The following is a 16,173-nucleotide window of genomic DNA, read 5'->3' as shown; positions in this document are numbered from 1 at the left end:
CAAATGAGAGTTTGCACTCATGGTAGAGGGGCAACGGGTGTGCCATCCAATTACACTGTTGTTGGTCTTTAGAGAGTTTTTTGAGAGTTTTCAGGAAGGCCAGCTTGAATCTTGTATCACATATCTCAGGAATGTAGGTGCATTAACCATCCAAACTTGCCTTCTTGCTATTTAGACTAACTTATTTTCATGGAGGGCCTATTTAAGGTAACAAAGCTACCACAAAAAAAGTTATATTAGAACATGTTATAACATATCTATATAGAACATAGGGAACTTTTAATATGCTACCATTTAGGGTAACAACAATTTTGACAAAAGTTACATGAAATCAAATTCGTGTTGAATTAATTTCAAACAGAATTAAAAATAATATTTCCAAAAGCATTATGAAAGTGCAATCACCACTTCTAAAATCTGATATAAAGTGTGTAGCAAATGGACACCTCTGGTACAATTGCCTCAATCACATGATACATTTGGTCCACAGTATATGTTACAATGAATACATGAAATACAACAAACATATCCTTTATACAGGTTACAATATCACATGAGTGTATTGTAACATACTGTATACTGTGGATGTTAGGCAAATGTATCATATGATAGGGCCGATTGTGCCAGGTGTTCATTTGTGTACATGTATCGAATATATTATCAGTGGTGATTTCACTTCCATAATGCTTTTGGAATTATTATTTTTCATTCCACTTTAAATTCATTGAATAAAAAATTGATTTTAGGTAACTTTTGTTGAATGTGTTGTTAGTCTTAAAGGTAGTATCTTAAAAGTCCATTCTATATAAATATTTTATAACAACAGTTAAGTTGGGGATGTGCTGCTACTGATTACCCAGTGGTTCCACATATAAATTATATTAGAACATACAATGCTGTGAAAAAGTATATGCCCCCTTTCTGGTTTTTTATTTTTTTGCATATTTGTCACACACATGATGATCAAACAAATTTTATTATTACACAATGATAACCCGAGTAAATACAAAATGCAGTTTTTAAATGATGGTTTCATTTATTAGGGCAAAAAAGCTGTCCAAACCTGCCTAGCTTTCTGTGAAAAAGTAGTTGCCCCCTAAATCTAATAACTGGTTGTGCCACCCTTGGCGGCAGCAACTGCAATTCAGCGTTTGCGATAACTGGTAATGAGTCTTTCACATTGCTGCAGAGCAATGCAGAATTGTTTTAATTCAGCCACATTGGAGGGTTTTTCTAGCATGAACAGCCTGTGTAAGGTCATGATACAGCATCTCAATTGGATTTAGGTCCGGGCTTTGACTAAGCCACTCCAAAACCTAAATTATGCTTTGTTTGAACCATTTGGAGGTGGACTTGCTGTTGTGTTTCGGATCATTGTCCTGCTGCATAACCCAAGCGCAATTGCGCTTGAGGTCACGAACTGATGGGCGGACATTTTCTTTTCGTTTTTTTTGGTAGAGCTCAGAATTCATGGTTCCATCAATTATGGTAAGTCGTTCAGGTCCTGAAGCTGCAAAGCAGCCCCAGATTATTACGCCACCACCATGTCTGACTGTTGGTATGATGTTCTTGTTTTGAAATTCTGTATTGGTTTTATGCCAGATTTAACGGGACGCACACCTTCCAAAAAGTAAAATTTTTGTCTCATCAGTCCACAGAATATTTGCCTAAAAGTCTTGGGGATAAATGTAAGATTTTTTGGTAAATGTGAGATGAGCCTTTGTGTTCTTTTTGGTCAGTAGTGGCTTTGGCCTTGGAACTCTCCCATGGATGCCATTTTTGCCCAGTCTTTTTCTTATTGTTAAATCATGAACACTGATCTTACCTGAGGTAAGTGAGGCCTGCAGTTCTTTAGATGTTGTTCTGGGTTCTTTTATGACCTCCTGGATGAGTCATCGCCATGCTCTTGGAGTAATTTTTGTAGGCCGGCCATACCTGGGAAGGTTCACCACTATTCCAAGTTATCTCCATTTGTGGGTTATGGCTCTCCCCATGGTTCACTGGAGTTCCAAAGCCTTAGAAATGGCTTTGAAACCCTTCGTAGACTGGTCAGTAGTGGCTTTGGCCTTGGAACTCTCCCATGGATGCCATTTTTGCCCAGTCTTTTTCTTATTGTTAAATCATGAACACTGATCTTACCTGAGGTAAGTGAGGCCTGCAGTTCTTTAGATGTTGTTCTGGGTTCTTTTATGACCTCCTGGATGAGTCATCGCCATGCTCTTGGAGTAATTTTTGTAGGCCGGCCATACCTGGGAAGGTTCACCACTATTCCAAGTTATCTCCATTTGTGGGTTATGGCTCTCCCCATGGTTCACTGGAGTTCCAAAGCCTTAGAAATGGCTTTGAAACCCTTCGTAGACTGATACATGTACATTACTTTGTTTCTAATCTGTTCTTGAATTTGTTTAGATTGTGGCATGATGTGGGGCTTTTTGTGAACTGTTAGCATGCTTCACTTTGTCAGACAGCTTCTATTTATGTGATTTCTTGATTCAACAGGTCTGGCAGTAATCAGGCCTGGGTGTGGCAAGTGAAATTTAACTCAGCTTTCCAAAAAATTGTGGTTAATCACAGTTCATTCATGATTCAGCATGGGAGGGGGCAATTACGTTTTCACATAGGGCCAGGTAGGTTTATTCCCTTAATAAATTAGATAATAATGTAAAAACTGCATCTTGGATTTACTAGGGTTATCTTTGTTGTTTCTTGTTGTTTGTTTGATGATCTGATTAATTTAAATGTGAGAAATATGCAAAAAAAAAATCAGGAAGGGGCAAATACTTTTTCACAGCACTGTACGTCTTACTTTGATACTCATACATAATCCCCTCCATGTTTCTTTTAAATGTTTTGCAAGAGTATTGCTTTATTCCTTCAGACCCTAAGCCTGTCTTGCTGCCAGAATAATGATGCTCGAAAAGAAATAGCAACAACATCTTTCTCTTGATTTATTATATTGATTAAATGCAAATTGCATTATGTTTTTTCTCTCTTGTGGGCAAAAAGATGAATTCAGTCCTCTCCAAAATTGTTGTAAGTTTCAGCTGTATGTTTGATGGCCAGTGGTGTCTTTCCCTTCCAAGCCGATGCAAGATGTAAAGGTGTAACTCTGTCATCTACAGTAAAGTGTTTCTCTACTCCCTATGGTTAAAGCATGGTCTTCTGTATAACAATGTCTACACATAATTAGCTCTGCAAAGAGTAATACTATACACAGTGCCTCTGATAGAAGAGCAATAGTCGTTTGGCTTTTGTATAACTACATTGTAAGTTAATTAGTTCTTGTATTCTGCAAAGAGTAATATTATATACAGCACATCTTACAGAAAAGCAACAGTCATTTGCTTATGCAGAGCTGACATCTTTAACACATTCTGGGCACAATTCTATTCCTTGCTTTAATTTTCTTAAGCTTTGAATTGCATAAAAGATTAGGTAAACAACAACAACAACAGATGATTCATCTCTCCCAATGATTTTGTTTATTTTTGTTTTGCTTTGGAATTTAAAAGTAACCAATACTTCATCTTCAGGGAAAACAATGCATTTTTATATTATAAGAGGAACAGGCTCACCCATACTTGCCAACAGTCACGGATTGCCTAAACAGTCACGGAAATCAGACCGATGTCCTGGTCTGAGCCTGTCCTGGGCAGAATCCGAAATTCCGCCTCTGTCATGGACAACCGTGTTAATAAGTGAGGTCAGAGCTCAGGTGCTGCTGGGTGGGGTGCCAAAAAACAGAGCAGCAGAACATTGATTGCCGGTCTATCCTTCCCACTAACTCCTTCCCCAGCAGCTTAGATCAAACAATCTCATTGCAAGTCACTTTGACTGAATACCACCCAGGAGGTGGAGCTTGCGAGGCTTACAGTGTCTAATTGGCTGGGACACAGGGAGGGGTTTTTTTTCTGCTATGTAAATCATCTCAGACTCTAACCACACCTCGTTAAGCAATACCCAATATTTAGTGTAATTTAAACATCTTTTGCCATGGCATGCTTAGACCACGCCTACAAATGAATGCCCCACCCCTATCTAAAATAATACTCCACCTACAGAAAAAAAAGTGTCCCTAAATTTTTTTTCAGAATATTGGCAACTATGCTCACCTGGTATTTCCAGCAGTATACCATGCATACAACAGGGACACCCAGGAACATGTCCAAAGTAGGTTTGTTCTGTATTTTGTATTCAGTAAGGTAGCAAACACAGTTTCAATGCAGTGGGGCTGTGTACAGCAAGTCCATAGCACAAAACAAAAATATCTGCTTGTTTGAGCAACTAACAAAACTCAGGTCAGTTCCTGATTAACAGGGTGCCCCCTAATGGCTTCACCAGAAAAAAACAGTCAGAACATGTTCCTTTTTAGTGTTTTGTCATCACTCTGTCTTTTCACTCAGTAGTAATCTCTGTCTAAAGAGAGAGCATGAGGGAGAGCCCTGAGCATCAGTCAGCTCACAGGCAGTATATAAAGACGTGTCCATAGCTAGAACTAATAACTGCTAGGAATGCTGGCTTATTACCATCCAAAGCTCTACGTCCCTAGGTTTAGGACTCAGAACAAAAATGATGATTCTGACAAAACAACCAGATTATTTTCTCAATATCCATCATCGGCTGGAATCCCTCACAATGTGTAGATGAGAAACCTAGGTGACACATTCTGTATACACCGTCCACAGTTAGGAATGAAGTCTGTGTGTTGGATGCCAACTCAGTTTGTTCATAGTTCAAAGTCAATTGTAAATAAAGAAAGCCACACTTATGGCAAAAAAAAATAATAATAATAATAATAATAATAATAATATAACCACCTCAGTTCTGGAAGATTTTACCCCCGTCATGACCAGGCCATTTTTTGCTATTCAGCACTGCGCTACTTTAACTGGCTATTGCTTGGTCATGTAGTGCTTATTATATCATTTTTTCACACAAACAGAGCTTTCTTTTTGTGGTATTTGATCACTACTGGATTTCTTTATTTTTTACTATAAAAAACAAAAAAATACTGAACATTTTGAAAAAAAAAAAACACAATATTTTTTACTTTCTGCTATGAAACATATTTAATAAAAAAAACTTATTTCTTCAAAAATTTAGGACAAAATGTATTCTGCTACATGTCTTTGGTAAAACAAAATCCCACTAAGTGTATAAGATTTTGGTTTAGGTGAAAGGTATTGCGCCTACAAACTATGGTATACTGTATAGATGTAGACAGAAAAGATATTCTCCTGTGCTCATGCTGGCGGTTTTAGTACAGAATGGTAGCATTTTCAAATGATATAATATAATATATGAAGAGAACATGCGTGTCCCACTGCCTGAACTGACTGGGGGAAGTCTGGAAAAGCTGACCTAAAGCATGAATCAAGTTGATAAATAAAGTTTATTCTAAACAGATAAATGAATACAATGAAAATGACTACGTGTTCATAAAAACAGGTTACAGTATTCTCATTTGATAAAATAGTGGAAATTATTAAAAAACCCATGCAAGGGTATAGGCTGAATCAATGGCTAAATCAATGGCTAAAGTGTTTTGAGGGGATTCCTCTTCATCAGAGCCTTGGAAGACAGAAAATGTTCTGTATCATGTGGTGGGTTTATATAGAGAGCGATGACTATGTGTCACATGACAGATGGTGGATTCTCCTCTGTTCTAGTGGTGTTCCCATCCACATCACAATGCTCTCGGTTCCATATGGTTTGTACGGTAATTATAGTTCATTAGTTGTTAATATTGGTCATCTGGACCTTCACACCGCCTGGTGAAGGTGTAGCAGCTTGTATAAAATGGCTACAGGTCTGGATCGATCGTTGGCTGACCCTGCGATCCTCTTGTCAGATCAATGATCCTCCTGTCAGAGTGCTGTAGTGTGCTTAATCTGACCCTATGATGGTCTCCAGCCATATGGTATATTGTATAGACTGAAATGAATAATGTTTTATACTAGTAATTAGGCTTGCACCAATACCACTTTTTTAAGACCGAGTACAAGCACCAATACTTTTTCTCAAGTGCTCACTGATACCGATTACTGATTTTTTTAATGTCATGTGACAGTAGCACTGATGGGCACTCATAGGTGTCACTGATATGCAGCACTGATAGATGGCACTGATATGCTGTCACTGATGGCTGGCACTGGCTGATGGGCACTGATATGCTGGCTCTGATCGGTGGCATTTATGGGCACTGATAGATGGCATTTATGGGCATTAACAAATTAATTTTTGTTATTATATTAAAGTTGAAATCCATGCACGCAGCTAAATATATGGGAGCAGTTTTTTTTTGCCAAAGGAGAAAACACTTGTCACAACAAGGCCTGAAGGGACTGATTCATCAGAAAAAAATGACACCAAACTCATAAAGAGTTCATGAGAGAACTACAGAAGCTGTAGATTCAAGTCAGGAGTCTAGGACCATAGCATCCCATCTATACTTGAACTTCACATAGCAAATCAACCAAATGTTAAGTACACTGACAAGAAATACAGGTGATGCTATGACAGCAAATAATATTTTAGTTCCTTCCATTTCAAGGTATTGTCCACTCATCCTAAATGAAAGTCATAAGGGTAAGAGAAGGTAGTGAAAGTAAAAGATGTAAGCACATTTGTGGTGGTAGAAACAAGAGGCTCCCTTCTAAACCAGGGAAGCAGATATTTGAATGGCTTTACTTCACCTTCTAATTCTCCTATCTCAGAGAAAAACAACCTCTCTTAGAAAAAACCCAACCACTAGGGCTCTACACCCCAAATAAACTTCTGGAGTCACTACTATACTGCAAGAATGCTATCAAGCACTCCAGAACAAAAACCCATATGTGTGTGATGACAGATAATATAACCAATTATTGTCAGCATAAAAATCCTAAAAGTTTACAATAAGCCAATCAAAAAACAATGCATCCAGGAAGAGTGCAATCACATTATAAAACACAGATTTATTATTGCAAAATTGCAAGACATTCCATTGGGAGACATTAAAGTTGATGGGTGCGTTTTGCCCCCTTTTCTTTGAATACGTGCAGCAATATACAGTGCCTTGAAAAAGTATTCATACCCCTTGACAGTTTCCACATTTTGTCATGTTAAAACCAAAAATGTAAATGTATTTTATTGGGATTTTATGTGATAGAACAACACAAAGTGGCATATATTTGTAAAGTGGAAGGAAAATGATAAATGGTTTTCTAAATGTTTTACAAATCTCTGAAAAATATCTGAAAAATGTGGTGTGCATTTGTATTAAGCCCCCTTTACTCTGATACCCCTAACTAAAATCTAGGGGAACCTATTGCCTTCAGAAGTCTCCTAATTAGTAAATGGAGTCCACCTGTGTGTAATTTAATCTCAGTATAAATACAGATGTTCCGTGAAGCCCTCAGAGGCTTGTTAGAGAACATTAGTGAACAAACAGCATCATGGAGGCCAAGGAACACATCAGACAGGTCAGGGATAAAGTTGTGGAGAAGTTTAAAGCAGGGTTAGGTTATAAAAAAAATATTCCAAGCACTGTTCAATCCATCATCCCAAAATGGAAAGAGTATGGCACAACTGCAAACCTACCAAGACATCCACCTAAACTGACAGGCCAGGCAATGAGAGCATTAATCAGAGAAGCAACCAAAAGGCCCATGGTAGCTCTGGAGGAGCTGCAGAGATATACAGTTATGCTCATAAGTTTACATACTCTTGCAGAATTTATGATTTCTTGGCCATTTTTCATAGAATATGAATGATAACACAAACACTTTTCTTTCACTCATGGTTAGTGTTTAGCTGAAGCCATTTATTATCAATCAACTGTGTTTACTCTTTTTAAATCATAATCATAACAGAAACTACCCATCTCCCTGTTTCACAGTAGGAATGGTGTACCTTTCATAATAGGCCTTGTTGACTCCTCTCCAAATGAAGAGTTTATGGTTGTGGCCAAAAAGCTCAATTTTGGTCTCATCACTCCAAATGACTTTGTGTCAGAAGGTTTGAGGCTTGTCTCTGTGCTGTTTGGAGTTTTGTAAGTAGTATACTTTGTAGCATTTGCGTAGTAATGGCTTTCTTCTGGCGACTTGACCATGCAGCCCATCTTTCTTCAAATGCCTCCTTATTGTGCATCTTAAAACAGCCACACTACATGTTTTCAGAGAGTCCTGTATTTAACCTGAAGTTATTTGTGGGTTTTTCTTTGCATCCCAAACAATTTTCCTGGCAGTTATGGTTGAAATTTTAGTTGGTCAACAGAACTCCTCATTTTCCACTTTTTGATTAGAGTTTGAACACTGCTGATTGGCATTCTCAATTCCTCCTCAATTATCTTTTTATATCCCTTTCCTGTTTTATACAGTTCAAGTACCGTTTCCCGCAGATCTTTTGACAACTCTTTTGCTTTCCCCAAGACTCAGAATCCAGAAACGTCAGTACAGTACTGGATGAAAAATGCAAGGGTCTGTCAGGAGTCCAGAAACTCATTGACCTTTAAAGCGGGGGTCCACCTATCGTTTTTTTTTTTTTTTTAGTTCATTCACAAACTTTTCTTCTCAGCATTACATACTCACATATTGTGTGTAATATGTCCGCCTGTGTCAGATTTCGTCGGAAAGAATAACTTATATTATTCACTGCAGGCGGTTTCCATCTTCATTGTGGGCATTTGAAGCCCACAAGCATTTATTTCCTGGATGTGGTGAATGCTGTGCTCCCAGCATTCACCGCTCATTCCCGCACATGCTCAGTGGCATCCTGGGAAGCCTGAGGCTAGCTCCCAGGAGACTGTGTGGAGTCTGGGAGAGGCTAGAAACACGCCTACTCCCACGGGAGGAGAACCAGGAAGTGCAAAGAAGAATAGAAAAATAAAAGGTAATTACGGCGATTTAAATTTTTTTTAACGGCATGTCAGCATCTAGGCAAGGAAGAGAATACATACAGATATTGTTCAAAATTTGGGTGGAACCCCGCTTTAAGGCCCCTTTCACATGATCGGATCGTTCAGGTCCCCCTGTCAGTTTTGACGGCGGACCTGAACGGGCACTCCATGTTAGCCTATGGAGCGACGGATGTCAGCGGAGACATGTCCGCTGACATCCGACCCGGTCCGATCTGCTAAAAGCAGACGGATGGCCCTACGTCCAGGTCCGTCGCTGGCGGATCGGATCGGGTGAGATCTGTGGGTGCTGTCCGTTTTCATCCGATCCCTCCATAGGCGGCAGAGGCACCTGACAAGCCCCTCCCCTCTCAGTGAGCAGAGAGGGACCTGTCATCCGCCAGCTCAGCGGAGATCAACGGACTGATCTCCCGCTGAGCCAGCGGACAGAGGCGGACTCCGTGGAAGCGGAGTCCGCCTCATGTGAAAGGGGCATTATACACACACACACTAATTACAAGAAAACAGATCACAGGTGAGGATGATTACCTTTAATAGCCATTCAAACCCCTTTGTTTCAACTTGTGTGCATGTTATTAGGCCAAAATCACCAGAGTATGTACATTTTTGATCAGGGTCATTTGGGTACTTTCTGGTGTGATTATGATTTAAAAAGAGTAAACACAGTTGATTGATAATAAATGGCTTCAGCCAAACACTAACCATGAGCGAAAGAAAAGTTTTTGTGTTATCATTCATATTCTCTAAAAATGGGCAAGAAATCATAAATTCTGCCAGGGTATATGAACTTATGAGCACAACTGTATATATATATATATATATATATATATATAATTTTTTTGGGTTTGATACTGCTTTAACCACTTAACTACCCGCCCATTGTCATATGACGTCCGCAGATGGGATCTCCCATCCTGGGCTGGCGTCATATGACGTCCTCGGCTTCCAGGCTGTATAGGGGGTGCCGCGTCACCGAGGAGCCGATGCGCGTGCCCGGCAGCCGCGATGTCCGCCGGGCACTCTTGATCGCTCATGACAGAGCAGGAACGTGGATCTGTGTGTGTAAACACACAGATCCATGTCCTGTCAGGGGAGAAGAGACAGATTGTGTGTTCCTAGTATATAGGAACACTGATCAGTCTCCTCCCCTAGTCAGTCCCATCCCCTCACAGTTAGAATCACTCCCTAGGTAACACACTTAACCACTTGATTGCCCCCTAGTGTTAACTCCTTCCCTGCCTGTGACATTTATTCAGTAATCAGTGCGTTTTTATAGCACTGATCGCTGTATAAATGTCAATGGTCCCAAAATATTGTCTAAAGTGTCTGACTTGTCCACCAAAATGTCACAATCACGATTAAAATCGCAGATCGCTGCCATTACTAGTAAAAAAAAAAAATAATAATAAAAATGCCATAAAGCTATCCCCTATTTTGTAGGTGCTATAACTTTTGTGCAAACCAATCAATATACGCTTATTATGATTTTTTTTTAACCAAAAATATGTAGAAGAATACATATCGGCCTAAACTGAGGAAATATATTTACTTTTTAAAATTTGGGATATTTATTATAGCAAAAAGTAAAAAATATTGTGTTTTTTCCAAACTTGTCGCTCTTTTTTTGTTTATAGCTCAAAAAATAAAAACCAGAGATGTTATCAAATACCACCAAAAGAAAGCTCTATTTGTGGGAAAGAAATGATAAAAATTTAATTTGGGTACAATGTTGCACAACTGCGTAATTGTCATTCAAAATGTTACAGCGCTGAAAGCTGGAAATTGGCCTGGGCAGGAAGGGGGTGAAAATGCCCTGTATTGAAGTGGTTAAGAACAAGGACCATGCGTTTTTAGAAATGAACTACCCAAGAATTCTACTTTGGAAAGAAATAGCATTTTTTTTACGTTCTGTATGGCAGGGCCATCTCTGTTACCAGTGCTGTCACTAAAAATAGTTGATTGGTGAGTTGAGACATTTCTCTAAGTGAAAAACAGATCTAAATCCAGTTTTGCAAAAATCACTGAAAGGGTTGATTTTACACAGTTTACCTGTCACTACAAGTATTTCTGATACCTTTTAGCACTTTCTGTAAGATTTATTATGTAAGGACATTGTATATAGACTAAAGTGTACAATCTGAAAAATATGAGTATATGATTTATGTTAAGTATAAATAAAACAACTGAAAACACACACACACACACGTAATGATAATATTTTTACATAAGGAGATAAGGAATTGACCAAATTTGTGAATAACTAATTTTGTATTAATAATGTTCTTCTTAGCTCATGAAAAAAATAAAACATTCATGTCTGAAAACTAAATTAATACTATTAAAATGTATTCAGTCATACGTAAATAGTTAGTTGCAGTCTTCAACTACGTACTCACTGCTTTGACAAAGCTAAGGTGACTCTGACCAAGTGTAGTTAGTCATTTTACAAATTTGGCAACCAATGTAGCTTTTCCCTAGCCAATACACTCCAACAACAATTTACAAAGACCTTTGTCCCTACCATTCACACATCCTCCAGGTCCAAAACCGCCCTACCTCAGACGATTGTGGCAATGTTCACTGTGACTACTCATATAGCCAATATTAAGGAATAGATCAGGCTTACCGTCTCTGGCCGAATGCAGTGACCTGGCACTCAAAGACCCAATAGATCCCTCAGAATTTTTATCCGCCCTTATATCCACCAACACTAACAAGGCTCCTGGCCCAGATGGGTTTTTCCTCACTTATTACAAAACATTCCAAGATCTATTGACCTTACACTTTGTAGCCACCTTCAAATCTCTGTCATAATCAGGCTCTTTATCTTCATCTTCCTAATATCCCTCCTTAATGTGGATTTAAAACTTCACCAGGATACTGGCCAATAGACTAGATCCTCATTTACAAAAATTGACCCATGGAGACCATATAGGCTTCGTTCCTACTAAGAAAGCTAGAGATAGCATGTTTGGTGTGTTAAATGTGATCCACTTGACCCTATCGCAGCCGGAACATACTTTTCTACTCTCCATAGATGCCGAAAAGGCCTTCATGAGCCTTAGCCTACAAGTCAGTCTATTCCCCTATATACAACTTTGGATTAATTCTTTTTACTCTTCTCTTTCAGCTTGTGTTAGAGTTACTGGAATCCTCTCTGAACCATTTACAATCAAAAATCAAACCTGTCCACTGCCCACTTTCTCCACTAGTACTCATATTAACCTTAGAACCATCCTTGTGTTGTGTATGAGCGAACCCGGACATCAGAAGTATCTTTCTGGGGAAAAACAGCATTATAGTTCTTGGCCTACACACATGACTTAATTTCCCTTCTCAGTAACACCAAAACAACCCTTCAGAACCTAGTTGCTAAGTTCAAAGCCTTTGGAGACATGCCAACTTCAACATCAACTATTAAAAGTCTATGGCTCTGATCAGTGTGGAGAGGCTGTTTCATGCCCCAGTTGAAGGCTTTTTAGTCGAAACGCGTAGGGCGTTCAGCTTTCCACATTGCCAACTATTTTTATATTCTGTTCACTTTTAATTTGTAAGGTTTTTTTCAATAAATCCCTTTATTTTTGACTTGCTCCATGTGGAGCCCCTTTTCTCCTTTTTCTCCTCTATGTTTTTATCCTTGATTGGTCCCTTTGAACCTGCCTGGAACCTGAGAGCGTGTGAGAGGACTGTCCACCCCCACCGTTGACTGCCTTGGCTATCGGTGACCGCAACTCTAGGAACAACCTGGCCGATTGGAGATCATGATCGAAGGGAGAACCCTTGGAAAGAGTACATGGGAGGTTACCCCCACAAGCTCTGATAGATGTACAGCTATACGGCTGACACATCCCACTTGCTCTGGTAAGAGTATTTTACTCTAGATGTTTTGTCGTGCTGTCCATGATTGATGTGCCTTCCAGTCTTAAGTCAACATTATGGGTCCGAGCACCCCAGCTGTCTGAGAAGACTTCTTTTATGCACTGACTCTAGTCTTTGACTGCAGTCCGTGGAACATAACATATTGTTACTGGACATTCTCCATATATTTAACACTTTTTGTTCGGACATTTACATACACTTCACCAGTGTTTACTATTATGTAGATTAATATCACATTATATTTGGTTTCAGTCACCAATCGTATTTTAGATTCATTCACTTTTTAGCGCTGCACTTATTCTTTTTATATGGCTCTGAACCTAACACAGTTAAACAACAGCTCCAAGAAGGATTTGCATTTATATTAGCTCCCTCCCACTTTAGATACTTGGGCATCCATCTTCCCAATGATCTGACCCAACTGTTCTTCAATTTTGTCCCTCTTATTTCAGCATTATGAACCAACTTGACGTGCTGGCCCTCCAAGAATTTTTCCTGAAGGGGAAATGTAATGAAGTTAAACAGAACATCCCCCTAATACTTTCCCTGTTTCAAACAATACCAATCCACATACCAATGCAATACTTCAAATCTCTTCAGTCCCTCATAAACAACTTTGTATGGTCTACGAAACCAGCATTCTTAAAACATACTATTCTCTGCATAACTAAAGAAATGGGTGTATGCCCCCCCCCAGATGTTCAGATGTATTACCTAGCCTCCAATTTACCAATATCACTAGACAGGTCACGACACAGTCTCCATAAACAGTGGGTTTCCTTCAAACAAGAAGCTTCAGATAAACCCCTAGAATCTCTTCTCTGGTTCCCCCAAATTACCTATGTCAGACTAGTACAAACATCCTACTATAGGGGCATCTTGGAAAGCATACCAGTTTTTGACTCGTATGGGATTGCCCCACTCTCCTCACTTTGCTCCCCATCTTAGACAACCCTGACTTCCCCCCAGGTACCAGGGAAAACAGTTCAGCTGGCTAGGCCGAGAGCGAAAATGGTGTGCAAAAACTTCCAAATTCTTTCTTTTGCACTACAAGTCTATCCACACAGCTGCCTATAAGAAAGCGATATTGACCCATTTGGTCAAAGCTGTAAGCTCATGCATTCCCACCTTGTGGAAAACTTCTCAACAGCCAACAGTCCAACAATAGATTACATGTGTGGAGGACGTTAGGGTAATTGAAAGACTTACCAGCTCTTTAAAGAACACACACACTAAATTCTGGAACACATGGTTCTATTGGATAGATTTCACATGCACAGATGAATTTTAACAATTACTAGCTACCTGAAGCTGCTGACATCTGAGTGCTCTGTTTATTGAATCATTTACGGAAAAGAGCCGTTCCTATATTCCCACCATGTCTTTGGAGATGGAATTTTCCCCCTCTACAGTCTTATAGTCCCTTCTTATAATCTGTAGTATACTTTAATGTTCTCCCAATATATAATTCTGTCTGGCCACGCTTCTCTAAATCTACTGTTGGGTTTCTGTTTTAGTGAGCTTTTGTAGAATGGCAGCCCGGTGTTCCCCAGGGTGTGGAGAAGCCCCAGCCTGCACCTTCACTAGGGCCCCTGATGGTGGAGATGGTCATGCAGCAAGCTAAAACCAGGTTGTGGCCCCCAGGAATGCCCAGCTGACGATACAGAGACTGCTCACACATGCAAAGTACTAACGCCAGGAGACAGAAGAAGATCCAGGAAACAAGCCGAGGTCAGGGCGGGAGGCAGACAAGGACAAACATAAGACAAAGGCGGGGTCGGTACACGGGAAGTCAGATACTGAATACAGGAAACACTAGCATACAGAAGCTCAGAGAACTGTGACGTTGCTCATGTAATGTAGGCTGCACTGAGCATGTCTTGTATAGGGAAGCAAACTAGGAGGCAGGCCAGGTAGTGATATAAGGGAAGGAAATATAAACCCACAGTATAGCAGGTGACACCCATAGGTGAGCACAGAAGCCGAACAACACATGTGAATAGAATCACAGGTCTAGCAGAACCACTGCAGCAAAGAGGTAAGAATTACACAGGCAGGAAACTGCAGGTTAAATGGGGACATCTACCAGATATCCCAAACTATTCCCAAACTATGGGGGATGATAGTAAACAGACTGGAGACGTCCCATGATATCAGGACGGAGTCTGGTGACAACTTAATGTCTTGAATTTTAGTCAAGAAATCCGTAGTATCTTTGATATACAATTTAGTATTTAACAATAGTGGTGTTAGACATTTGTCCAAATATTGTGCTAAACGGGTTGTCACAGATTCCATACACGATACAATGGGACGTCCCGGGGGTTTTTTTGGGTCTTTATGGATTTTTGGTAACATATATAATACCGGTGTATCGGGTATGGAAACCTCTTTCATTTATGTGAATGAATTATTTCTCCAACATTGCCAATGTTGGTATAGATTTGTGGACGATATTTTTCGCTATATGGGATAACAACATGGAGAGCCTATTTCTGTTCGATCAATATATTAACTACTTAATACCTGGCTTAAAATTTAATATTGAAATTGGTAAAGACAAGATTTCTTTTCTAGACACTACATTGAAGTTAAGTAACACACAGATTAGTACCGATCTGTATGTGAAACCTACAGATCGTAACCAGTTACTACATTTTAATAGTTTTCATCCCCCTAGTGTTTTCTCGTCTATTCCAAAAAGTCAAATGTTGAGGGTACAGCGGATCGTGAGCGATCCCCTGTGCCGTGACCAGAGACTTAAAGAAATGAAAAATAAACTTATCAATAGAAGATACCCCCGAACCTTAGTTGATATGCAATCGCTTAATACTGATCATAATGTAACAACCCATAGAGAAACAAAGAGAATCCCCTTTATTATGCAATACCACCCCTTTTCTAAAAACATTTCTAAGATAATTAGCCACTTGAGCCCCGGACCATTATGCTGCCTAAGGACCAGAGGACTTTTTCCAATTTGGCACTGCGTCGCTTTAACTGCTAATTGCGCGGTCATGCAATGCTGTACCCAAACGAAATTTGCGTCCTTTTCTTCCCACAAATAGAGCTTTCTTTTGATGGTATTTGATCACCTCTGCCGTTTTTATTTTTTGCGCTATAAACGGAAAAAGATCGAAAATTTTGAAAAAAAATTATATTTTCTACTGTTTGTTATAAAAAAAATCCAATAAACTCAATGTATTCGGCCACATGTCTTTGGTAAAAAAAATGTCAATAAGCGTATATTTATTGGTTTGCGCAAAAGTTATAGCGTCTACAAACTAGGGTACATTTTCTGGAATTTACACAGCTTTTAGTTTATGACTGCCTATCTCATTTCTTGAGGTGCTAAAATGGCAGGACAGTAAAACCCCCCCCCAAATGACCCCATTTTG

The sequence above is a fragment of the Aquarana catesbeiana genome, linkage group LG01, assembly GCF_042186555.1.
Source record: "Aquarana catesbeiana isolate 2022-GZ linkage group LG01, ASM4218655v1, whole genome shotgun sequence".
NCBI classification, from domain to species: domain Eukaryota; kingdom Metazoa; phylum Chordata; class Amphibia; order Anura; family Ranidae; genus Aquarana; species Aquarana catesbeiana.
The sequence above is the reverse complement of the archived record's forward strand: the minus strand, read 5'-3'. Positions refer to the sequence as shown.